The following is a 25,881-nucleotide window of genomic DNA, read 5'->3' as shown; positions in this document are numbered from 1 at the left end:
AGTGTAAACCCACTGACAAAAGGCCTCCTGCATTATTCTAGCTGCCATCCCAAAGCCACTAAAAACTCCCTACAACGTTCACAATTTAAAAGAATAGTCTCAGATGGGACCTTGAGACTAGCAAGGATTACAGAAATGTCTAACAAATTCCTGACAAGAGGTTATCCCTTACACTTACTAGAGAACACCAAGAGAAATCTCAACACTCAATGGTCATCTACATGCAACTCCAACAGCCTGCACACAGCCACATCTAGCTCCACAACCTCTATCTCAATGCATTTGACTACACAATATCCTTTGATAATTCTGCTGGCTTCTTAGTAGTTCTAATATGATTTATGCCCATTATGTCCTTGATAAAGACCGTTGTTGATTGAAACAGTGGACCTTTTCTTGCCGGATCAAAATAACTCACTTATTGCATCTAGATCTTTATTATAATTTCGATGCCTAGGTTTTTTGCCTACCAACAATACAGTATACTATATGCAAACATTGGCCCTTACTAGGCCAAGCATAGCCACACATTAGGGTATTCCAAACACAACCATTTGTGTCTCAAAAGACCAAGTAACTGTAGGGTCGGCTTCTAAACAGCCTACCAGCTGAATTACACTGTCACTTTAAGAGACAATACTCCCCTCTGATGTGTGTACATGGACGAGTCCCCCCCCCCTGTAGCCTGCGGTGTGTTGGTTGGGATGTGGGGCAGTTGGTGTTGGTTGGGATGTGGGGCAGTTGGTGTTGGTTGGGATGTGGGGCAGTTGGTGTCGGTTGAGCAACGGACGAGGGGGACTCATGGATGCTGTGAGAGACTTTTGCCATGGTGAGCCGACTGCCGCTCTGAGAAAGAGACAGGCAAGACATTAAGTCTGTCCTAACAAGAGAAAAGAGAGTACCTGTCTACCACAGGATCGATCTCCAGGACTGTGTCAGAAGGAGAAAGGCGCATTGCTTATCCAGGGCAATCCTCCCCGAGTGCCTGTAATCTGATGGAGGAAAACTACTCTGTGGTACTTTCTGAATGTTCTCTAAAATTGATGGGTCTAATCACCTCATATGAAGAAACTAGGTTGCAAACTCTAAAAATGGACATTGATTTAATTAATGTTGAGCTCAACAAAATTTCAGAAACCTCAGAATATCATCAATTAAAGAAAAAGATGTCTGATAATCTCAATGCCTTGGAGGACAATATTCAACAAACAATCCAAGTTTAATAGAGATATATCAGATTACAATAATGATAAGATCTATACATGGAACAGAGACCCCTCCAAAAGGCCATTCACATCTATTTTGAAAGATCGCTCTGGTCACTATTCGCACCAGGAGACAAATAGAAGGTCCGTTTCTTTTTCATCATCGGACTTTAACTCATGTGATAGTGGTTCTGATACCTCAGCATCCGGCACAAGTATCAGACAGGAACGTGGCCAACAGTTTCCAAAAAACGTCGCAGGAGGAGGGGAGGCAGGAGAGCTAGGAACAGAAGATTGGAGACGCTACCCCATGAGACACAGAAAACACAGACATCATCGCTAGATAAAAATCTCCAGGGCGTTATTGTTTTGACTCCGTTTGTGTTGTCATCTGCGCAAATTGATGTCCTAGCTAAAGGATTAAATTTTGTTTCGTCACAAAATTTCAATTTATTACAAACCATCAGGGATGTTAATCGTTTTACACGTCTACTTACGGTCAAGAGACACTTTTTCAATGAGCAGCATTATTTTTCACCTACTGATGAGACTGATACCGTTCATGAACAAACTCATGATGCATCTCTTACAGTTTCGGAACAAATTGCCCTATTAACCTTGTCTTCATTACAGGACACTAACCAGCTTTCGGATAAACCAGCAGATGAGGATATTTGCGTCACTTCGTCTAATCCATCATATTATCCTTTACAATCGAGAGTTCCCTCCTTGGACCTTTTTCAATCTTTGGGTGAAATCCACTTCAATAGTAATTTTGATAAATCCCAGTCGGATTCTGTCGAAGATCTACAGCAACAATCCACACCTGACCATACGCCAGTCTGACATCGGAGGATGTGTTGTTGTGCTGGATACGGATCTATATTGTACAATGTTTTTTTCTATTCTAAATGATACTGACACTTATTTGAGGTTAAAGTCTGATCCCACAATTGCTTTTAAATCTGCATTGTCTGTGTGTTTAAATGAGTGTTTCAGGCTTGGTATCTTTAATTCTAATCTATTTAAACGGCTAATCCCTGAATTTCCTATTATTTTTATTTTTCATGGTTTGCCCAAGACTCATAAAGGGGTTTTTCCACCCCCTTTAAGACCCATAATAGCGGGCATAGGGTACCTAAATGAAAATCTTAGTGAATGGATTGATAGCTATCTCCAGCCCCTTATAGCCAGGACTCCGGGTTATTTGAAAGATACCTCCACAGTTTTGAAGGTTTTTGACAACTTTGCTTGGCATTCAGATTATTCCTTTGCAACATGTGATGTAATAAACTTGTATTCTTCTATTCCTCACAGCACAACCATGGTAGTCGTGAAATATCATTTGGACTATTATAGTGCTTATTCATTACCTCTCAAGCAGTTCATTTTATTGTCACTTGATTATTTACTTCAGCATAATTTTTTCATGTTTCAGTCAAAATTTTTTCTTCAGAAGTTGGGAACCCCAATGGGTTCGAAATTCTCACCTTCATTAGCTATTCTCTTCATGGCTTGGTGGGAGGAAATATATATTTTTTCTACTAACAATCCTTTTATTTCATCTTTGGTATGGTTTGGTAGATATGTGGATGACGTACTCCTGGTTTGGAAGGGGAGCGAGTCCACATATTCTGATTTTATTCTATGTTTGAATTCTAACAATTGCAATGTTCGGTTCACATGTAGTCATCTAACTACTAATACTCCTTTTTTGGATATTATGTTACATGGCAACCTTACCACCAATAGAGTTGATTCATCAGTATATAGGAAAGACACTGCTGGAAATACCATTCTTTTAGCCTCCAGTTCACACCCTAGGCATGTTACGAATGCTATCCCTAAGGGGGAATTTATTAGAGCTAGAAGGATTTGTTCTAGCGAAGAGGTTTTTGTTAAGGAAAGTAAAACTATTAAGAACAGGCTGAAAGATAGGGGATATAATAGGTCCAGAGTGAATCAAGCATTTGAAAAAGTGCATAATATTTCACGTGTTAATTTTTTATATGGTACAGGGAAATCACTAAAATCGGCTTCTCTCCCTACCATTGTTTTCACCAATGCCTTTAGCAATCAGTTTCATACTATTAAGGGCATTATCCAGAAATATTTACCAGTGGTAAATCAAGACAACCGCCTTCGTACAATTCTAGATGGTGGTTGTCAGGAGGTAGCTAAAAGAGGCCGATCACTTGGGGATATGCTATCGCACAATTCTAGATGGTGGTTGTCAGGCGGTAGCTAAAAGAGGCCGATCACTTGGGGATATGCTATCGTACAATTCTAGATGGTGGTTGTCAGGCGGTAGCTAAAAGAGGCCGATCACTAGGGGATATGCTATCATACAATTCTAGATGGTGGTTGTCAGGCGGTAGCTAAAAGAGGCCGATCACTAGGGGATATGCTATCATACAATTCTAGATGGTGGTTGTCAGGCGGTAGCTAAAAGAGGCCGATCACTTGGGGATATGCTATCGTACAATTCTAGATGGTGGTAGTCAGGCGGTAGCTAAAAGAGGCCGATCACTAGGGGATATGCTATCACCCAGCCTGACACACAATGTAAAACCCCCCTCATCTTGGCTTTCAGCTACAGGTTTTTACAAATGTGCATTGGGCAGATGCAATGTATGTCAGTATGCGGATAATAAGAAACACACTTTCAGTTCCTCTGAGGGCGTCATATTCTATCAAAACATTTATTAACTGTGAAACCAGTCATGTAATCTACTGCATACATTGCAAAATCTGCAATTTACAATATGTAGGTTACACCACACGTAAACTCAAAAAAAGGATAGCTGAGCAGATTGGTAACATCAGCAGTGGTAACTCTGGTTATTCTGGGGCAGCTAAACATTTTAGCACATTACATAGAGGAGACCTTTCCTGTTTGTCTTTTTTTGGGATTGAAAAGGTTGATCATTCCATTCGGGGGGGGGCAGCTGGCAGAAACAATTAGCTATAAGAGAAGCCTACTGGATATTCACCTTGGACACTAAACATCCCCGGGGCATGAATTTCAAAAATAACCTATTATTTATTAGTGATTGTGATTTTTTTTTTTGATACTGCTTGTTTAATAGTGATGTTGAGACACTGATTGCTAGGCTGTGTAATGCCGTTTGTCGATTTTTGTACCGGATTCCATTCTTTGTGTTACTGGCTGCCTGGCTGCGTATCTGATTTCATCCTGTGTGACAATGACTGCTGAATTGCAGCTTCCGTTAATTGCCATTATGTGAATTATTATTGCAATTATATTTGTCCATTCAGAATATTATTGCCATGTTGGGTATGCTTTATGAATTATTTATTATTCATTGCACTACATTTATTATCTTATGCTTGTCATCTGTATTGTTTGCAACTTCCCCCGCAGCACTGATTTGAGTTCCACCTATTGTTTTTGCTCATTTATTGCAAGTTTGGTATAAAGTCTGGTCTGTTACATGTTGCCTCAGTCATCCTATTGTAATAATGGGGAAGGACCTAGCCTTCCTTTGGCATTGATATAGTTAAAAAAAAAAAAAAGAAAGAAAAGAATGTTCCTGGAGTTAGACCACTCTGAACTGTTGTTAGGCCGAGCTAAGAGGGAACTTAGTGCCCTGATCAAGCCTCGAGTGTTTATAGAGTTTGTTCCTGACATAATTCCTTGTGGGCTGCAGTATTTATAACCAGCCACAAGATGCCACTGTCCCAGGTGCAGATGCCAGGTTGTCTGCCAGCAGTGTTACAGATAGTGATGGGGTTAATGTTGTGTGATGACAGCCCACAGAGGGTGGGCAGATTAGGAATCTCTGCTTAGCTTCCAGCAACAGAAAGTGATGGGTCAGTAAAGGTTAGGACAGTGAACTATACGGGCAGCCTGAGTATATGGTGGCGGCTAGGGTAGACGGGAGCTCCATACCCTCAGATAGTGGGATCATCAGTGTAAAGATCTCCCTGCGCAAGAGTCCTGTTAGCCGGCCGGAGAAGCTCAACAGAGGTATTGAGAACCCAGGGCACTTCTAGTCTGCAGGTAGCAGAGGAAGATAAATAGGACTCCAGGCTAAGACGTGGGGGAGATATTGGATCCGGAACACTGCTGGTATGGCAGAAGAGTCTCTTGGGCTAGAGATTAGAGTCACAGAGATGCTTCACCTAAAGAGGGAACCAGGGCTGAAGATGTTGCCAGCGCCTGTGAGGGAGATAATAACCTGTCGGGCCTTATCCATGATATCTGCCTGTAAATATTGTACATATTCCTCTTCCCCAAGTAAAGTCCAAGTTATGGTTAAGAATCTCGTGTCCTCTGAATTTATTGCTGCCCTGGTCCCAGAAGAGAAGTGCCTGGAAACAGCCGCGATCGGATGGTTTGAAGTAAGTGGAGAGTCCCACATACACAGCCACACATCAGAGGGAGGACACGAATTGTCTGTAGGGTGCCAGAGCGAGAGGGGGCTACAGCCCGCCCACGACTACGTCGCCGGGGCTCCTTACACTATGAATAAGGGTGTTGTATACACCAGAAAAGCGTCAGGTTTCTGAGGTTTCATTTTAGCATGTTTTAGTTTTTTCTTCAATAAAGAACAACTTTTTAATTATTTTCTGTTGGATGTGCCAGTGGATTTCCCTTTTCTTCTTCATTTGCTTGTGATCACCAATGGGTGCGGCACCCTCAGGATGGATTCCGGCTGACATATGGTTTTGAAATCGACAACGTGGTAAGCTTTCTACATTTCCTCTCCCCTCCTCCCTTCTACGCCATTCTCTGTGGTACCAGTAATCCTTAAACATTGAAAGTGGGAACGAAACTTGCCCGTTTCTGGAAGAGGACGGATCTATTAACCTGAAGGAAGAGCTCAACACAACAAAGTCTGCATCATCGAATCAGGACCAAATAGCAGTTATAAGATCATCTTCTAAGACTACAAAGCTGTGAGTGACACCGGTGTCAAACTGTTTCAGGGTGTAGAGTAGGTTTCTGTAGTTAGGGCGCTGTAGCAGCGCGGCCTGATTATCAGAAGCCAAATAGGAAATTAGCAGAGAGTAGCTGATAGAAATTGTTTTTACTGTTTGCACTGTAATTTGCATTGCTATAGCTGGAGCACGGCTTGTGTGACGCGCTCCAGCTAACTCTTCTTGTATTGACACTATTGTATTTTTCATTACAACTGTTAGTCTTATTTTCTGGCATATAATCCTCGGTCTCTCGATAAAGCCGGTGTTTTGTTTCTGTCTCCTCATCTACTGTACCGTATTTGAGACCTGCCTTGCGGTGTTCTTTGGACGCCGCTACATAACCTCCATTTTGTGAAATCGGACATTGCCAACCTACACAACAATTATTAGGCACTAGCAGGAAAGCAACATTACTTTGCTTACATTGCTTCAGCTATTCTAATGCAATCAAGCCGCATCATTTTCTACATCCACATATGGCTATAGCCTATCGGATCAATGGATTTTACACTAGCAAGGGAATATGACCTATTGTGATAACTCTAGTGAATGAAAGTCTTTTTTCTGTTGATATGATACTATCTTTGATATGTTGATCTGCTACATCACAGGGTTATTTCTATGTATTTTTTTACTTCCTTCTAGACACGTTGAAATGTACCACTACTGGATTGGTAAGTACACCAGTATCCACTGACACTTCTGACTACATTTCATTCTCTTCTGTTCCTGACATTTATTCTCCTTCCCAAGATTAGCCTCATTCTGCTCTTTATTCCCAACATGAATACTTCAGCTTTTCACCTACACTCTTCACTCGTCTTTCCCATTTATCTTTTTCCCTCTATCTTTTATACCATCCTTCTCTACCCATCCCATACCCCTTTATCTCCTGTCCCTTCATCTATTCCCACAGGCTCCTACATGCTTTCCTGTTGATGCGTCGCTCGCGAATCTCTTCAGACACAACCCTTCTAACGTGCTGTGTCATTGGCATGGGCTCACTTATACAAGCCCCCGGCTGGGACTCTCTCCTCTATCACGCTTCTATAACTACCTTCACCAGCACTGGCCACACTCCATTACATAACACGTGCAGTCACACGCCATAACACGAGCAGCCACTTCCGCTCGCCACTCTTATTTCAATAGATTCCCTCCTCAGCCAACCCATCAATGTTACGGCAGCTGCAGTAACTATCAGGATGCTATTAGCATCATACCTCAACTCAACTGCCCTCATTCTTCCATATGCCTCATCTCACCCAGTACCGGTGTACACCTCCACTAAGATTTGATGTTTTTTGCTAGTGGTATGATTATCCTTTCTTTCTGTTCATTTAATTGCTCTATGCCTCCAATATAAGAGCAACTGTAATCCATAGGGTCCCCATATATAAATGTAAACCTTCTATCTTGTGGCCAGTGCAGTTGGTGATGCAGAAAGAAGTGACAACGTGGCAGCTGGCTGAGGAACCATTTTTATTGGGAATGGTTGTGAGCTTGATGACACTGAGAAGCCTCTCATTGGATTGGAGATCTTGATCCCTAAATTATTCTAAAAGACAGCAGTGGCAGTGTACCTGCACAGAGAGAACGAAAGACACTAAATCAGGAAGGTTGAAGAAATACATGAAGGAAAACAAGGGCAGCAACATGGAAAAGAAAGCAGATAACAGCAGACAGAGCAACATCCCATCTGTTATCAGTAAGGAAAAAGCCTGATCCATTATACAAAACATCAAGGAAATCTTTATACTGTACAATTTATCAGGAATAAGTCAGTGAGGGGAGTCACCGGAGAGCGCGGAGGACCAGCGATTACTAAACATGTGACATATCGGCATTGAGCACAGTGACCTGACTAGGACTGAAACTGAGGAAACTACCTCCATCTTTATTGATATTTTCATAGGCCAAAGTCTACAACTGTCATTATCTTGGAGACATTAATCTGAGAGATTATTAAGAGATCTTCTATGTTTAAAGGTGCTATTAACACGAAATTCCCACCAGATGTCGGTCACTACCCACCCAATCCATACAGGCAAAGAAATCAAACCATAGATGTCTACTAATTATGTGTAACAATGAGAAATGACACAGGGAAAAAGTATTGAACACGCTTACTAAAATTTGACACCCCATACAAAAGCCTTTGTTGGCGATGACAGCTTAAAGGCGCCTCCTGTATGGAGAAACTACTTGCAGGCATTGCTCAGGTGTGAATTTGGCCCACTCTTTCACACAATCTTCAACTCCTCAAGGGGAGGAGGCATTTTGACAAAGCCGTGCACGGTACTTCCAGGACATACATGACCTATAAAGCTGCGGAGGAGGGCCGAAATTCAAATTCTTATGAACGCCTCCACACCACCCAACAATGTTATGGCGGTGTTTGAGTTTTCGGAGAGGTGGTAGCTTTCCAGAGAACCAAAACCACCCCATGGTCACGGAAGAAGGGCAGACGGCATCACCACCACCAACTCAGATGCAGCCACTGCCCTCACATTATGGGCATCACAAACACCCCACACACAGACGGAAACTGAAAACACAAAATGTGTTTATTTTATTCGCTTATATAGAACCATTAATTCCACAGCACTTTACAGACATTATGGGCACTGTCCCCATTGGGGCTCACAATCTAAGTTCCTTATAAGTATGTCTTTGGAATGTGGGAGGAAACCGGAGAACCCAAAGGAAACCCACGCAAACACGGGGAGAACATACAAACTCCTTGCAGATTTTGTCCTTGGTGGGATTTCAACCCAGGACCCCAGTGCTGCAAGTCTTCAGTGATAACCACTGGAATCACTGTTTATTTATTGTACCCGCTTATATAGCGCCATTAATTCCACAGCGCTTTACAGGCATCAGCTATTTTGTTTTATTTCCAGCAGTAATAAAAAGTAATGAAGATCCAGAGTTGAGTGATCAGTAACATGTGATGATAAATCCTATTGTCATTCAGAGCTGATAGGTGACAGATTGCTATATATTATGGCTTTCACTGGATTCTTGGCTGTTTCATTTTAAAAAAAAAGACTGAATATAAAAGTAACACCCTGGTAATAAAGAGATGAAGATGACTTGTGTGAAGTCTAAAAATAATGCTAAAATAGCTGTTACACCACTGCAGTTATGAGTAATAATAATTAATGACATTTCTGCCAGAAATAAATGTTAACGAAGACTTGCAAAAATCTAAAGACCCCCTGAATAAACCTAGAACAATACTACATAAACCCATCACTGCCCGCACTGTAAATCGAGACCAGCAATTGTGTAAGGACAGTTTGTGTTTATCATTGATAGGAACCTGTCGGGTCAGATAACGCTGTTAGGGCAAATCTGCAGGTTAATAGCGTTAGAGAGTTGTCCGGCCGATGTACTGAAAGTGAACTTTACCCCACACAGGAGACGCCAGCGCGGCTTCAACACTGCTGAAAACACTGTGCAGAACGGCTGTAAGCGCAGCACGCTCCGCACTAATGCACTGCATTAACCCCATATCTGCAGGTTCATTTTAAAGGTTTTTAGCGGCTCTTTCAGGTTGCAAATAATGTGAAAAAAAAAAGACAAGTATTTCCCATTTTTCATTATAACTTCCCCCTCCCGATATCATGAAAAAAGGAATATAAGAATAGCTTAAATATTAAGCCTTTTATGCTGCCATATCCGAACAGGGGAAATTAAAGAGGCAATAAAAGTGCACGCGCCATAAAACCCTCTAATGTCCTTGAGTCAGGAAAGGGGGAGAGGGTGGGGGGTAAATGATCCGGTCTCATGGTGTAGATTTGCTTTTAGCGATGGAGTCTGTGCATTTCTAACTACCCTGATGTTTGGCCTCATTCAGACGTCAGTGACTTTCTCCAACTAAAATAATCAGTCCGAGTTTCATCAGTGATTTTTTTATATGAGAGTTTGGTCGGGTGGCAATTTTTACCATCAACGTTTGTCTGAGTTTCATTCGTTGTTCTCAGATAAGCAGAAAATGTTTCTCTGTCCGTTAATGAAGAACGGACGGCGCACGGACGGCATCCGAGTGCAGACTGATGATTTATTCCTGGACCTATAGAGTCGCATTGCTGATTTATATCAGACACTTGGGTCAATATCGGATGTCTCCACCATTTTGGCGGAAGTCTCGGTCAGACATGGGAATAGCCCCGTTCACTTATAGATGCGAATGTGAAAAACATGGATCTGGTAAGAGAAAATCGGAGGTGTGAACGAGGCCTGAGGTGTCAGTAGTAATGTCTGATTATATACATAGAGGGTATATACACAGGACGTATATACACGATTTACTGCAGGTTTCGCCTGGTGACATGTTGGCTTCACAGGTATTCTTATTATCTTTCATTTCTTCCCTCTATATTCTGCAATGTTTTTTGTGTTTTCAGCCTCTGAGTGAAAGCAAAATGCTTGAATAAATGTAGTTTTTTTTTTTTGCATCTAACAATGTGAATTATTCCCTCCTTTTCCTGCCATCATTATTACGTGAATTTTTATGTTATGTTTTGCTGTAAAATCATTTTCCGGCCTGTTATGTGTCTTATTTATACTGAATGTGATTGTCGGCTCCTTTCTGAGCTCTGCGCGGCGTTTTCTCGCTCGTCCCCGTTATTTATACTGAATGTGATTGTCGGCTCCTTTCTGAGCTCTACGCAGCGTTTTCTCGCTCGTCACCCGTTATTTATACTGAATGTGGTTGTCGGCTCCTTTCTGAGCTCTGCGCGGCGTTTTCTCGCTCGTCCCCGTTATTTATACTGACTGTGATTATCGGCTCCTTTCTGAGCTCTGCGCGGCGTTTTCTCGCTCGCCCCCGTTATTTATACTGAATGTGATTATTGGCTCCTTTCTGAGCTCTGCGTGGCGTTTTCTCGCTCGCCCCCGTTATTTATACTGAATGTGATTGTCGGCTCCTTTCTGAGCTCTGCGCGGCGTTTTCTCGCTCGCCCCCGTTATTTATACTGAATGTGATTATTGGCTCCTTTCTGAGCTCTGCGTGGCGTTTTCCCGCTCGCCCCCGTTATTTATACTGACTGTGATTGTCGGCTCCTTTCTGAGCTCTGCGTGGCGTTTTCTTGCTCGCCCGTTATTTATACTGACTGTGATTGTTGGCTCCTTTCTGAGCTCTGCGTGGCGTTTTCTCGCTCGTCCACGTTATTTATACTGACTGTGGTTGTCGGCTTTCTGAGCTCTGAGCGGCGTTTTCTCGCTCGTCCCCGTTATTTATACTGACTGTGGTTGTCGGCTTTCTGAGCTCTGCGCGGCGTTTTCTCGCTCGTCCCCGTTATTTATACTGACTGTGATTGTCAGCTCCTTTCTGAGCTCTGCGCGGCGTTTTCTCGCTCGCCCCCGTTATTTATACTGACTGTGGTTGTCGGCTCCTTTCTGAGCTCTGCGCGGCGTTTTCTCGCTCGCCCCCGTTATTTATACGGACTGTGATTGTCGGCTCCTTTCTGAGCTCTGCGCGGCGTTTTCTCGCTCGTCCCCGTTATTTATACTGAATGTGATTGTCGGCTCCTTTCTGAGCTCTGCGCAGTGTTTTCTCGCTCGCCCCCGTTATTTATACTGACTGTGGTTGTCGGCTCCTTTCTGAGCTCTGCGCGGCGTTTTCTCGCTCGCCCCGTTATTTATACTGAATGTGATTGTCGGCTCCTTTCTGAGCTCTGCGTGGCGTTTTCTCGCTCGTCCCCGTTATTTATACTGAATGTGATTGTCGGCTCCTTTCTGAGCTCTGCGCGGAGTTTTCTCGCTCGTCCCCGTTATTTATAGTGACTGTGATTGTCAGCTCCTTTCTGAGCTCTGCGCGGCGTTTTCTCGCTCGTCCCCGTTATTTATACTGAATGTGATTGTATGCTCCTTTCTGAGCTCTGCGCGGCGTTTTCTCGCTCGTCCCCGTTATTTATACTGACTGTGATTGTCAGCTCCTTTCTGAGCTCTGCGCGGCGTTTTCTCGCTCGCCCCCGTTATTTATACTGAATGTGATTGTCGGCTCCTTTCTGAGCTCTGCGCAGTGTTTTCTCGCTCGTCCCCGTTATTTATACTGAATGTGATTGTATGCTCCTTTCTGAGCTCTGCGCGGCGTTTTCTCGCTCGTCCCCGTTATTTATAGTGACTGTGATTGTCAGCTCCTTTCTGAACTCTGCGCGGCGTTTTCTCGCTCGTCCCCGTTATTTATACTGACTGTGATTGTCAGCTCCTTTCTGAGCTCTGCGCGGCGTTTTCTCGCTCGCCCCCGTTATTTATACTGAATGTGATTGTCGGCTCCTTTCTGAGCTCTGCGCAGTGTTTTCTCGCTCGTCCCCGTTATTTATACTGACTGTGATTGTCGGCTCCTTTCTGAGCTCTGAGCGGTGTTTTCTCACTCGCCCCCGTTATTTATACTGAATGTGATTGTCGGCTCCTTTCTGAGCTCTGAGCGGTGTTTTCTCACTCGCCCCCGTTATTTATACTGACTGTGATTGTCGGCTCCTTTCTGAGCTCTGAGCGGTGTTTTCTCACTCGCCCCCGTTATTTATACTGACTGTGATTGTCGGCTCCTTTCTGAGCTCTGCGCAGTGTTTTCTCGCTCGTCCCCGTTATTTATACTGACTATGATTGTCGGCTCCTTTCTGAGCTCTGCGCGGCGTTTTCTCACTCGCCCCCGTTATTTATACTGACTGTGACTGTCGGCTCCTTTCTGAGCTCTGAGCGGTGTTTTCTCGCTCGCCCCCGTTATTTATATCTATAAACCTATTATTGAGCTTCGGTTTCAGCATTTTTGTGCTTTATGGCTTCAGCAATGTCTTTTTTTGATGGAATTTACACAGAATTGGCCGGTTTTCCCTGCTTTCCCCTCAGTTATGGTCTCTTGGCTCTGAGGGTCTCGGGGGTATTTTAGTGGTTTTTGTGCCTCGTTTGCTGTCGCTATCGATCATTTACCATCACTTTCCTTCTCTGCAGCAGTTTCTCCCTCATTGATAACAGCTCATGGATTATTCAGATATTTATAAATGGAGATTTTGGAGGCTTCTGCTATTTTACACTCCTGACTTCCCGCTACAGTTACTGACATGACCAGTATCTATAGATAGAGCTCAGCCGCTGCTCTGACTGACTTTCTTCACAGGAACCATCTTTTGTGAGGTCATTTTCCCTCATGGAATCACTAAATCGCTTGAACCTATTCACACTGAGGCCATTTACAGCGAGGAGCTGTCTGCAGTGTAACTATCAGAGCTTTGCTGTGTAATGGCGCCATACACAAGTTTCCTGCCCTCACACAGCTCAGGAACTCTCCTCCCAGCATCGCACATGTGATTAAAATGGCGCCGTCACCCTCGCATCGCTGCTTTTATACCCTCTGTGCACAGAGCATCGTAGCCTAGAAAGTCAGCGACACCTAGTGGTGGGAGGACGGATTGGTAGTTGATATTACACTGTGCTATAGGACCTTCCATGAAGTCACGCCCATGTGACCAGACTCCTAGCTGCGATGCCTGCTGTGTTACAGGACCTTCCATGACGTCACGCCCATGTGACCAGACTCCTATCCGCGTTACCTGATGTGTCAGGACCTTCAATGACGTCACGCCCATGTGACCACACTCCTAGCTGCATTAACTGCTGTGTTACAGGACCTTCAATGACGTCATGCCCATGTGACCAGTCTCCTAGCTGCTGCGTTACTTGCTGTGCTACAGGACCTTCAATGACGTCATGCCCAAGTGAGTATACGCATGCGCGTCACTCCTGGTGTCAGCGAGATGGGCGGCAAATTTAAACGCCGCTCTGCTGATTGGTCGCGGACGCCAGACGCTACCAATCAGCGAGATTGGCGCCAAATTTAATCAACGCTCTGCTGATTGGTTGCGGCTGCCAGACGCGACCAATCAGCGAGACTGGCGCCAAATTTAAACAACGCTCTGCTGATTGGTTGTGGTGGCCGGCCGCGACCAATCAGCGATTTTGGTGCCAATTTGAAACACCGCTCTGCTGATCGGTCGCCGGCCGCGACCAATGAGCAGTATTGGCGCCAAATTTAAACCCCGCTCTGCTGATTGGTCGAGACCGCCGGGCGCGACCAAAAAGCGATTTTGGCGCCAAATGTGAACTCCGGTCTGCTGATTGTTCGCTGTGGCCGGCCACAGCGAACAATCAGCAATTTTGGTGACAAATTTAAACAACGCTCTGCTGATTAGTTGCGGTCTCCGGCCGCGACCAATCAGCAGTATTGGCGCCAAATTTAAACACCGCTTTGCTAATTGGTCGTGGTGGCCGGCCGCAACCAATCAGCGATATTGGCGGCATATTTAAACACCGCTCTGCTCATTGGTCGTGGTTACCGGTCACGAATAACCAGCATTATTGGCGACAAATTTAAACACCGCTCTGCTGATTAGTCGCGGCCGTGACTAATCACCATTATTGGCGCCAAATTTAAATAACGCTCTGCTGATTGGTCGCGACCGCCGGCCGCAACCAATCAGCATTATTGCCGCCAAATTTAAACCGCGCTCTGCTGATTAGTCGCGACCGCCGGCCGTGACCAATCTGCGATATAGACGCCAAATTTTAACACCGCTTTGCTAATTGGTCGCGGTTGCCGGCCTCGACCAATCAGCGATTTTGGCGCCAAATTTAAATACCGCTCTGCTGATTGTGACGCGCCCCTGGGCCTGTGTCGCGCTGCGTTGCGCACGCGGGAGCTTACCCGGAGCCGGATCTGTTGAGGGTTGTAGTCTCGTGGCGGTGACCCGGTCCGTGCCCAGGGAGTCAAACTGAGCGGCGATGTATCAGCGGTAGATGTTGGACGACTACGCCACCCATTGAGTACAGCTAAGGAGCTGCTGCTGCAGGGCAGACCGCTGAGGCCGGTGGTACGATTGTGCAGCGTGATAGTATAACCCCCAACGGGAGGGGTATGGCCTCAGGGCAGCCGACGTGGATGATGGGGGTAGCAGGAACCACTCGGAGACGGTACGGTGTAGTTCAGGGTCTTTACTGGTGACAAAGATAGACCCTCCCGGAGTACTGGCTAGCGATTGGGGCCTGGTCAGTCCTTGAGCAGATGGGATCTCCCCTGGCCAGGCGGAGTTGTAGGCCTCCCAAACTAACTGTACTCTTCTGGCTACCTTGCTAGCGGCGGGTATAAGTAGCCCACGTCCCTGAGTGTACCGTGTGGTGCTCACCCGTATGGCCAGTGACTCGGGGCCTTCTAGTAGCTTCCGCTCCACGACGGCGGTGCTGGTCCCATGCGTGTGACCGTGCCTTCGTGTTTCTTGGCCAGAGGACCTGGAATCCCCTGCCTGACGGATTCTGCTGCTGGGTAGGAGTTAGTCCCCACAGCCTCGGACTCCGGGTCCGGTAAGAAATCTTCTCAGTCAGGGCGAGCTCTGCAGCTGCCAGCCCCTGACTCCTTGTAACACTGCTCCCACAGAGCTCCTGATGTTCTGTTCCTATATTTGCTTCTTTTCTCTGTCTCTACTTCTTCTCTACTCCCTAACCCTGCCTCAGCCCTAGGTTTATATAGGGGAAGTTCTTCCCCTCCCAGGACTGGGCAGGAGGTGTGGCATGCATAGGATTCCTGACCAAGAGACCTCCCACCTGCTCTCAGACATAACATTGCTGTTACTGTGGAAACCAGATCCCTGGGGTGCCACATTCCCCCCTAGTGAAATTTAGTACTCCGGGACTAAACATATTTTAGAAAAACATAACAAGATATAACAATAACAATACAATAAAGAAACACATAAAGGTGGTCACGGCATGTCCGTAACCGGGTGCAGTCTTTGAAGAAAGCAAGGTGTCCATTTCACCAAAACAGGGAGACGTAACCAGGTAGGGGTCTGTCCTGCCCCGAGTCCTTAACAGTCTTTAGTCCGTCCTGGGTTACGCTCCAACTATGTACACAGGATTCCCGGTAAATCCACCAAAGACTCCTATAAACAACTAGAAACACATAATTATACACAAGCAACAAGAAAAACAGGTAACCACAAATAAAACAATTTATACACTTCAAATCCTCCAATGTGCGGGTAACTGGCCTCTAGTGGCCCTAGTGGACCTACGGAGCTGACTGTCTGGCCCTGAACTACAGGGTGTAGGAGCTGTTAAGGGTAAACTGGGCAGCGGTCTACGGGCCCTTTGGCTCACTAGGGATATGGCAGGCTCACTGCAAGCAGAGGGTTGATCCTCCTGGTCTGCTGGTGTGGGGTCTTCTGCCTCCTGGTGGTAAGTAGTAGTGGGGCGTCTGTGGGTCACAACGCCACCTGGTGCCGGTTCTCGGAGCACCCGGATGGCTCTGTCCTTGAACTGTGCAAATCCCAGATGAGGGTCCTGTAAGGCCATTGCCCGCAACTGGGTTCGGTGGGCATTGCAATATAAACCCTCTATAAATTGTTCAGTCAACAGCCTGTCGTCGTCTCCCACGCCGTCAGGGTCGGTCTGCTTAATGGCTCTCAGGGCCTCTTGTAGGTTCAGGGCATAGTCCCTTATACTCTCATGTGCCCGCTGTTTGCACCCGTAGAATCTAAGCTTGATCTCGGCTGAGGTGCGGGTATCAAAGGTGTCCCTCAGCCGGGTTAGTATCCCTGCGACAGTCCTCCCCCCAGGTGGCCAGGACTTTACCTCCCTTCGGGCTGCCCCAGTTAATTGGGCCACCAGGATGCTCACTTTTTGCTCTTCTGTGAGGGGGTACACCTGGAAGAGGCTATCCAGCTTTTCTCTAAAGTCATGCAGGGTATGTGACTCCCCTGAGTACTGGGGTAGCCAGGCCGCTCCCGGGATATAGGGCATGGTGAAAGGCATGACTGCAGCAGCGATGGCGCTGGCGGGGGTTGAGACAGTGAAGCTCTCCTCCGTATCCGACATCCTCCTCCCCCCTAGTGGACCGTGGCCTACCTTGCGATGATCCTCTTCCGTAGGCCGCGGCTCCGCAGTAGATCGTCAGGGTTGAGGACCTTCCGTCGCGCTCCTGTGACGTCGGCGTCTGCTGGGCTCCTTCCAGGACCTTACGCGACGTCCACACGTGAGGCGGGGCTTCAGTTCTCGCGCGCTTTCGGAGTCCACGCCCCTCTTCTTCCCGCGCGACGTCTTCAAAATGGCGTCCAACGGCGGGAAAACTCCACGGAAGGCGGGAAGAAGGCTGAAAATGGCGCCGGATGGCGGGAATCTTCACCGATGGCGGGAAGAAGGCTGAAGATGGCGGGAATCTTCACCACAGGTAAGTTTGAACAGTCTCTTTCAGGCACGCAGTACCCGGTGGTTGCGGGCACGAAATCCTGCCGACTACGCCAAAAGTTGACACGCCCCTGGGCCTGTGTCGCGCTGCGTTGCGCACGCGGGAGCTTAGCCGGAGCCGGATCTGTTGAGGGTTGTAGTCTCGTGGCGGTGACCCGGTCCGTGCCCAGGGAGTCAAACTGAGCGGCGATGTATCAGCGGTAGATGTTGGACGACTACGCCACCCGTTGAGTACAGCTAAGGAGCTGCTGCTGCAGGGCAGACCGCTGAGGCCGGTGGTAGGATTGTGCAGCGTGATAGTATAACCCCCAACGGGAGGGGTATGGCCTCAGGGCAGCCGACGTGGATGATGGGGGTAGCAGGAACCACTCGGAGACGGTACGGTGTAGTTCAGGGTCTTTACTGGTGACAAAGATAGACCCTCCCGGAGTACTGGCTAGCGATTGGGGCCTGGTCAGTCCTTGAGCAGATGGGATCTCCCCTGGCCAGGCGGAGTTGTAGGCCTCCCAAACTAACTGTACTCTTCTGGCTACCTTGCTAGCGGCGGGTATAAGTAGCCCACGTCCCTGAGTGTACCGTGTGGTGCTCACCCGTATGGCCGGTGACTCGGGGCCTTCTAGTAGCTTCCGCTCCACGACGGCGGTGCTGGTCCCATGCGTGTGACCGTGCCTTCGGGTTTCTTGGCCAGAGGACCTGGAATCCCCTGCCTGACGGATTCTGCTGCTGGGTAGGAGTTAGTCCCCACAGCCTCGGACTCCGGGTCCGGTAAGAAATCTTCTCAGTCAGGGCGAGCTCTGCAGCTGCCAGCCCCTGACTCCTTGTAACACTGCTCCCACAGAGCTCCTGATGTTCTGTTCCTATATTTGCTTCTTTTCTCTGTCTCTACTTCTTCTCTACTCCCTAACCCTGCCTCAGCCCTAGGTTTATATAGGGGAAGTTCTTCCCCTCCCAGGACTGGGCAGGAGGTGTGGCATGCATAGGATTCCTGACCAAGAGACCTCCCACCTGCTCTCAGACATAACATTGCTGTTACTGTGGAAACCAGATCCCTGGGGTGCCACATTCCCCCCTAGTGAAATTTAGTACTCCGGGACTAAACATATTTTAGAAAAACATAACAAGATATAACAATAACAATACAATAAAGAAACACATAAAGGTGGTCACGGCATGTCCGTAACCGGGTGCAGTCTTTGAAGAAAGCAAGGTGTCCATTTCACCAAAACAGGGAGACGTAACCAGGTAGGGGTCTGTCCTGCCCCGAGTCCTTAACAGTCTTTAGTCCGTCCTGGGTTACGCTCCAACTATGTACACAGGATTCCCGGTAAATCCACCAAAGACTCCTATAAACAACTAGAAACACATAATTATACACAAGCAACAAGAAAAACAGGTAACCACAAATAAAACAATTTATACACTTCAAATCCTCCAATGTGCGGGTAACTGGCCTCTAGTGGCCCTAGTGGACCTACGGAGCTGACTGTCTGGCCCTGAACTACAGGGTGTAGGAGCTGTTAAGGGTAAACTGGGCAGCGGTCTACGGGCCCTTTGGCTCACTAGGGATATGGCAGGCTCACTGCAAGCAGAGGGTTGATCCTCCTGGTCTGCTGGTGTGGGGTCTTCTGCCTCCTGGTGGTAAGTAGTAGTGGGGCGTCTGTGGGTCACAACGCCACCTGGTGCCGGTTCTCGGAGCACCCGGATGGCTCTGTCCTTGAACTGTGCAAATCCCAGATGAGGGTCCTGTAAGGCCATTGCCCGCAACTGGGTTCGGTGGGCATTGCAATATAAACCCTCTATAAATTGTTCAGTCAACAGCCTGTCCTCGTCTCCCACGCCGTCAGGGTCGGTCTGCTTAATGGCTCTCAGGGCCTCTTGTAGGTTCAGGGCATAGTCCCTTATACTCTCATGTGCCCGCTGTTTGCACCCGTAGAATCTAAGCTTGATCTCGGCTGAGGTGCGGGTATCAAAGGTGTCCCTCAGCCGGGTTAGTATCCCTGCGACAGTCCTCCCCCCAGGTGGCCAGGACTTTACCTCCCTTCGGGCTGCCCCAGTTAATTGGGCCACCAGGATGCTCACTTTTTGCTCTTCTGTGAGGGGGTACACCTGGAAGAGGCTATCCAGCTTTTCTCTAAAGTCATGCAGGGTATGTGACTCCCCTGAGTACTGGGGTAGCCAGGCCGCTCCCGGGATATAGGGCATGGTGAAAGGCATGACTGCAGCAGCGATGGCGCTGGCGGGGGTTGAGACAGTGAAGCTCTCCTCCGTATCCGACATCCTCCTCCCCCCTAGTGGACCGTGGCCTACCTTGCGATGATCCTCTTCCGTAGGCCGCGGCTCCGCAGTAGATCGTCAGGGTTGAGGACCTTCCGTCGCGCTCCTGTGACGTCGGCGTCTGCTGGGCTCCTTCCAGGACCTTACGCGACGTCCACACGTGAGGCGGGGCTTCAGTTCTCGCGCGCTTTCGGAGTCCACGCCCCTCTTCTTCCCGCGCGACGTCTTCAAAATGGCGTCCAACGGCGGGAAAACTCCACGGAAGGCGGGAAGAAGGCTGAAAATGGCGCCGGATGGCGGGAATCTTCACCGATGGCGGGAAGAAGGCTGAAGATGGCGGGAATCTTCACCACAGGTAAGTTTGAACAGTCTCTTTCAGGCACGCAGTACCCGGTGGTTGCGGGCACGAAATCCTGCCGACTACGCCAAAAGTTGACGCGCCCCTGGGCCTGTGTCGCGCTGCGTTGCGCACGCGGGAGCTTACCCGGAGCCGGATCTGTTGAGGGTTGTAGTCTCGTGGCGGTGACCCGGTCCGTGCCCAGGGAGTCAAACTGAGCGGCGATGTATCAGCGGTAGATGTTGGACGACTACGCCACCCGTTGAGTACAGCTAAGGAGCTGCTGCTGCAGGGCAGACCGCTGAGGCCGGTGGTAGGATTGTGCAGCGTGATAGTATAACCCCCAACGGGAGGGGTATGGCCTCAGGGCAGCCGACGTGGATGATGGGGGTAGCAGGAACCACTCGGAGACGGTACGGTGTAGTTCAGGGTCTTTACTGGTGACAAAGATAGACCCTCCCGGAGTACTGGCTAGCGATTGGGGCCTGGTCAGTCCTTGAGCAGATGGGATCTCCCCTGGCCAGGCGGAGTTGTAGGCCTCCCAAACTAACTGTACTCTTCTGGCTACCTTGCTAGCGGCGGGTATAAGTAGCCCACGTCCCTGAGTGTACCGTGTGGTGCTCACCCGTATGGCCGGTGACTCGGGGCCTTCTAGTAGCTTCCGCTCCACGACGGCGGTGCTGGTCCCATGCGTGTGACCGTGCCTTCGGGTTTCTTGGCCAGAGGACCTGGAATCCCCTGCCTGACGGATTCTGCTGCTGGGTAGGAGTTAGTCCCCACAGCCTCGGACTCCGGGTCCGGTAAGAAATCTTCTCAGTCAGGGCGAGCTCTGCAGCTCCCAGCCCCTGACTCCTTGTAACACTGCTCCCACAGAGCTCCTGATGTTCTGTTCCTATATTTGCTTCTTTTCTCTGTCTCTACTTCTTCTCTACTCCCTAACCCTGCCTCAGCCCTAGGTTTATATAGGGGAAGTTCTTCCCCTCCCAGGACTGGGCAGGAGGTGTGGCATGCATAGGATTCCTGACCAAGAGACCTCCCACCTGCTCTCAGACATAACATTGCTGTTACTGTGGAAACCAGATCCCTGGGGTGCCACAATTGCGCCCGGTCGGCCGCATACCTATTGTAGAATACCCGATGCGTTAGAATCGGGCCACCATCTAGTTGTATAAATAAAGTTGTGTGACACTGGAGGCAGACTACAGAGGGCGCGGAGGCAGAGTGCAGAGCGTGTGGAGGCAGAGGGTGCGGAGGCAGACTGCAGAGTGTGCGGAGGCAGACTGCAGAGTGTGCGGAGGCAGACTGCAGAGTGTGCGGAGGCGGACCGCAGAGTGTGCGGAGGCAGACTGCAGAGTGTGCGGAGGCAGACTGCAGAGTGTGCGGAGGCAGACTGCAGAGTGTGCGGAGGCAGACTGCAGAGTGTGCGGAGGCAGACTGCAGAGTGTGCGGAGGCAGACTGCAGAGTGTGCGGAGGCAGACTGCAGAGTGTGCGGAGGCGGATTGCAGAGTGTGTGGAGGCGGACTGCAGAGGGTGCGGAGGCAGAGCGTGGGGAAGTGGCCCGCAGAGGGTTGAGCCTAGAATGTATGGGCTCCTTCCAGGTCCTGACAGCAGCCCATACATTCTAATTGGCTCACTAGTGAAGACGCTAGAATGTATGGGCTCCTGTCAGGTATATATTATTGGAGGCAGGAGAATGTATGGGCTCCTGTCAGGTATATATTATTGGAGGCAGGAGAATGTATGGGCTCCTGTCAGGTATATATTATTGGAGGCAGGAGAATGTATGAGCTCCTGTCAGGTATATATTATTGGAGGCAGGAGAATGTATGGGCTCCTGTCAGGTATATATTATTGGAGGAAGGAGAATGTATGGGCTCCTGTCAGATATATATTATTGGAGGCAGGAGAATGTATGGGCTCCTGTCAGGTATATATTATTGGAGGCAGGAGAATGTATGGGCTCCTGTCAGGTATATATTATTGGAGGCAGGAGAATGTATGGGCTCCTGTCAGGTATATATTATTGGAGGCAGGAGAATGTATGGGCTCCTGTCAGGTATATATTATTGGAGGCAGGAGAATATATGGGCTCCTGTCAGGTATATATTATTGGAGGCAGCAGAATCTATGGGCTCCTGTCAGGTATATATTATTGGAGGCAGCAGAATCTATGGGCTCCTGTCAGGTATATATTATTGGAGGCAGGAGAATCTATGGGCTCCTGTCAGGTATATATTATTGGAGCCAGCAGAATCTATGGGCTCCTGTCAGGTATATATTATTGGAGGAAGCAGAATCTATGGGCTCCTGTCAGGTATATATTATTGGAGGCAGCAGAATGTATGGGCTCCTGTCAGGTATATATTATTGGAGGCAGCAGAATCTATGGGCTCCTGTCAGGTATATATTATTGGAGGCAGGAGAATGTATGGGCTCCTGTCAGGTATATATTATTGGAGGCAGCAGAATCTATGAGCTCCTGTCAGGTATATATTATTGGAGGCAGCAGAATGTATGGGCTCCTGTCAGGTATATATTATTGTTGGCAGCAGAATGTATGGGCTCCTGTCAGGTATATATTATTGGAGGCAGCAGAATGTATGGGCTCCTGTCAGGTATATATTATTGGAGGCAGCAGAATCTTTGAGCTCCTGTCAGGTTTATATTATTGGAGGCAGCAGAATCTATGGGCTCCTGTCAGGTATATATTATTGGAGGCAGGAGAATGTATGGGCTCCTGTCAGGTATATATTATTGGAGGCAGGAGAATGTATGGGCTCCTGTCAGGTATATATTATTGGAGGCAGCAGAATGTATGGGCTCCTGTCAGGTATATATTATTGAAGGCAGCAGAATGTATGGGCTCCTGTCAGGTATATATTATTGGACGCAGCAGAATGTATGGGCTCCTGTCAGGTATATATTATTGGAGGCAGGAGAATGTATGAGCTCCTGTCAGGTATATATTATTGGAGGCAGGAGAATCTATGGGCTTCTGTCAGGTATATATTATTGGAGGCAGCAGAATCTATGGGCTCCTGTCAGGTATATATTATTGGAGGCAGCAGAATGTATGGGCTCCTGTCAGGTATATATTATTGGAGGCAGCAGAATGTATGGGCTCCTGTCAGGTATATATTATTGGAGGCAGGAGAATGTATGGGCTCCTGTCAGGTATATATTATTGGAGGCAGCAGAATGAATGGGCTCCTGTCAGGTATATATTATTGGAGGCAGGAAAATGTATGGGCTCCTGTCAGGTATATATTATTGAAGGCAGCAGAATGTATGGGCTCCTGTCAGGTATATATTATTGGAGGCAGGAGAATCTATGGGCTCCTGTCAGGTATATATTATTGGAGGCAGGAGAATGTATGGGCTCCTGTCAGGTATATATTATTGGAGGCAGGAGAATGTATGGGCTCCTGTCAGGTATATATTATTGGAGGCAGCAGAATCTATGGGCTCCTGTCAGGTATATATTATTGGAGGCAGGAGAATCTATGGGCTCCTGTCAGGTATATATTATTGGAGGCAGGAGAATGTATGAGCTCCTGTCATGTATATATTATTGGAGGCAGAAGAATGTATGGGCTCGTCTCAGGTATATATTATTGGAGGCAGCAGAATGTATGGGCTCCTGTCAGGTATATATTATTGGAGGCAGGAGAATCTATGGGCTCCTGTCAGGTATATATTATTGGAGGCAGCAGAATGTATGGGCTCCTGTCAGGTATATATTATTGGAGGCAGCAGAATGTATGGGCTCCTATCAGGTATATATTATTGGAGGCAGCAGAATGTATGGGCTCCTGTCAGGTATATATTATTGGAGGCAGCAGAATGTATGGGCTCCTGTCAGGTATATATTATTGGAGGCAGGAGAATGTATGGGCTCCTGTCAGGTATATATTATTGGAGGCAGGAGAATGTATTGGCTCCTGTCAGGTATATATTATTGGAGGCAGGAGAATGTATGGGCTCCTGTCAGGTATATATTATTGGAGGCAGCAGAATGTATGGGCTCCTGTCAGGTATATATTATTGGAGGCAGGAGAATGTATGGGCTCCTGTCAGGTATATATTATTGGAGGCAGCAGAATGTATGGGCTCCTGTCAGGTATATATTATTGGAGGCAGGAGAGTGTATGGGCTCCTGTCAGGTATATATTATTGGAGGCAGCAGAATGTATGGGCTCCTGTCAGGTATATATTATTGGAGACAGGAGAATGTATGGGCTCCTGTCAGGTATATATTATTGGAGGCAGGAGAATCTATGGGCTTCTGTCAGGTATATATTATTGGAGGCAGCAGAATGTATGCGCTCCTGTCAGGTATATATTATTGGAGGCAGGAGAATGTATGGGCTCCTGTCAGGTATATATTATTGGAGACAGGAGAATGTATGGGCTCCTGTCAGGTATATATTATTGGAGGCAGGAGAATGTATGAGCTCCTGTCGGGTATATATTATTGGAGGCAGCAGAATGTATGGGCTCCTGTCAGGTATATATTATTGGAGGCAGCAGAATGTATGGGCTTCTGTCAGGTATATATTATTGGAGGCAGCAGAATGTATGGGCTCCTGTCAGGTATATATTATTGGAGGCAGGAGAATCTTTGGGCTCCTGTCAGGTATATATTATTGGAGGCAGGAGAATGTATGGGCTCCTGTCAGGTATATATTATTGGAGGCAGGAGAATGTATGGGCTCCTGTCAGGTATATATTATTGGAGGCAGCAGAATGTATGGGCTCCTGTCAGGTATATATTATTGGAGGCAGGAGAATGTATGGGCTCCTGTCAGGTATATATTATTGGAGGCAGCAGAATGTATGGGCTCCTGTCAGGTATATATTATTGGAGGCAGGAGAATGTATGGGCTCCTGTCAGGTATATATTATTGGAGGCAGGAGAATGTATTGGCTCCTGTCAGGTATATATTATTGGAGGCAGGAGAATGTATGGGCTCCTGTCAGGTATATATTATTGGAGGCAGCAGAATGTATGGGCTCCTGTCAGGTATATATTATTGGAGGCAGGAGAATGTATGGGCTCCTGTCAGGTATATATTATTGGAGGCAGCAGAATGTATGGGCTCCTGTCAGGTATATATTATTGGAGGCAGGAGAGTGTATGGGCTCCTGTCAGGTATATATTATTGGAGGCAGCAGAATGTATGGGCTCCTGTCAGGTATATATTATTGGAGACAGGAGAATGTATGGGCTCCTGTCAGGTATATATTATTGGAGGCAGGAGAATCTATGGGCTTCTGTCAGGTATATATTATTGGAGGCAGCAGAATGTATGCGCTCCTGTCAGGTATATATTATTGGAGGCAGGAGAATGTATGGGCTCCTGTCAGGTATATATTATTGGAGACAGGAGAATGTATGGGCTCCTGTCAGGTATATATTATTGGAGGCAGGAGAATGTATGAGCTCCTGTCGGGTATATATTATTGGAGGCAGCAGAATGTATGGGCTCCTGTCAGGTATATATTATTGGAGGCAGCAGAATGTATGGGCTCCTGTCAGGTATATATTATTGGAGGCAGCAGAATGTATGGGCTCCTGTCAGGTATATATTATTGGAGGCAGGAGAATCTTTGGGCTCCTGTCAGGTATATATTATTGGAGGCAGGAGAATGTATGGGCTCCTGTCAGGTATATATTATTGGAGGCAGGAGAATGTATGGGCTCCTGTCAGGTATATATTATTGGAGGCAGCAGAATGTATGGGCTCCTGTCAGGTATATATTATTGGAGGCAGGAGAATGTATGGGCTCCTGTCAGGTATATATTATTGGAGGCAGGAGAGTGTATGGGCTCCTGTCAGGTATATATTATTGGAGGCAGGAGAGTGTATGGG

Source organism: Phyllobates terribilis, unplaced genomic scaffold (genome assembly GCF_046119375.1).
Source record: "Phyllobates terribilis strain yellow unplaced genomic scaffold, ASM4611937v1 Scaffold_7__3_contigs__length_470593459, whole genome shotgun sequence".
Taxonomy (NCBI): domain Eukaryota; kingdom Metazoa; phylum Chordata; class Amphibia; order Anura; family Dendrobatidae; genus Phyllobates; species Phyllobates terribilis.
The sequence above is the reverse complement of the archived record's forward strand: the minus strand, read 5'-3'. Positions refer to the sequence as shown.